Source organism: Macrobrachium rosenbergii, chromosome 1 (genome assembly GCF_040412425.1).
Source record: "Macrobrachium rosenbergii isolate ZJJX-2024 chromosome 1, ASM4041242v1, whole genome shotgun sequence".
NCBI classification, from domain to species: Eukaryota; Metazoa; Arthropoda; class Malacostraca; order Decapoda; family Palaemonidae; genus Macrobrachium; species Macrobrachium rosenbergii.
Genome location: NC_089741.1, coordinates 32908471 through 32909984, shown reverse-complemented (window position 1 = coordinate 32909984; position 1514 = coordinate 32908471).

Below are 1514 nucleotides of genomic sequence, written 5' to 3'. Positions count from 1 at the left end.
AAAGGACTTCAGTAGAGAGAGAGAGAGAGAGAGAGAGAGAGAGAGAGAGAGAGAGAGAGAGAGAGAGAGAGAGAGAGAGAGACTCTTGGGAAAGAGATGAAAGGAAGGACGGGTACTAATGGGAGAAAAATTACAAGAAGAAGAAGAAGAAGAAGAAGAAGGAGGGGGGGGGCTATTATAGACTAGGGACCTGAGTCTGACTATGCAATTCAGGAGAGAATTTGGAAGGAGTTGAAATGTTTCTTGAAGATCCACTTTCGCGGTTACAAATTCCCGCATGCAAGGGGGGACGAATATTGTAAAATACACCTAATTACACACTAGATCTAGGTAAAGAAGCACCTTAGCAAAGAGATCACGACTCCATAATTAATAAATTCTCTCATGCCGAGTGTCGCAGCAATTCTATAACGTGAGAAGCATTGGCCAGGAAAATATGGAGGAAATATTGAGAATCGATATCAGATATTCCTTTCCAATAAATAATGTTATTTACACGGTACTTGAGGCTCTCCTGCTCTGTACCTTCCCCCTCCTTTTGAAAGCGAGAAGAGACAGGGAAGGCGAAGGAAGGAAGGAAGGAGGGAGGAAGGATAAAGAGGAGATAAACGGGAAGATAGACAGTCTTCGAAATAAAAAGTTTGGGGCAAAAAGGGAAGGAGGAAGGGATGCCTGCCTCCTGTCAGATCCAGGTTTGAGAGAGAGAGAGAGAGAGAGAGAGAGAGAGAGAGAGAGAGAGGAGGGAGAGAGAGAGAGAGAGAGAGAACGATTTTAGAGAAGAGGGGTGGATGTTGATCTTAATGATATGATTCTTATGAACGATTTTACCTCAGTGGGATAAATAAGGATTATCTCTGTTTCCCTCGAGTCCTTGCTCTCTCTCTCTTTTCTCTCTTTCTCTCTCTCTTTTCTCTCTCTCTCTCTGTCTCTTTCGCGCGAAGTCAAAAGCAGCATCATAATGAATTCAAAGCCAACGCACCCATTCGGCCAGTCCGGGGATCGAACGCTGGCCATTCAACTTCTGACCTTCAGATAAAACTTAGGCCCCTAGCTGCTGCAACCCCTTTCGTTCCTTTTACTGTACCTCCTTTCATATTCCCTTTCTTCCATCTCACTTTCCTCAGCTCTCTCCTGATTAATTGAACGATTATTACCTGGCTGTTTTCTGACAGGTGGGTATTACCTGAGCTAATGGGTCATACGTATGTGTGTGTGTTTGTGCGTGTGTGTGTGTGTGTGGTATACTTCGAATGCCCTTGGGAAAGGGTATTTAATAAGGCTTGTCAGTTGGGCACTCGAAAGAAGAGTAAATATTCATTTGAAAACCGGTAATATGCTGGTATCTTTTTTTAGGAGAGAGAGAGAGAGAGAGAGAGAGAGAGAGAGAGAGAGAGAGAGAGAGAGAGAGTGGGGAGGCATTGTTTGAGATTCTAGCTATTTCAAATAAAGTATCTTTTATTGTGTTGAGAGAGAGAGAGAGAGAGAGCATGCGCCGAGCATCTATTTTTAAGAGA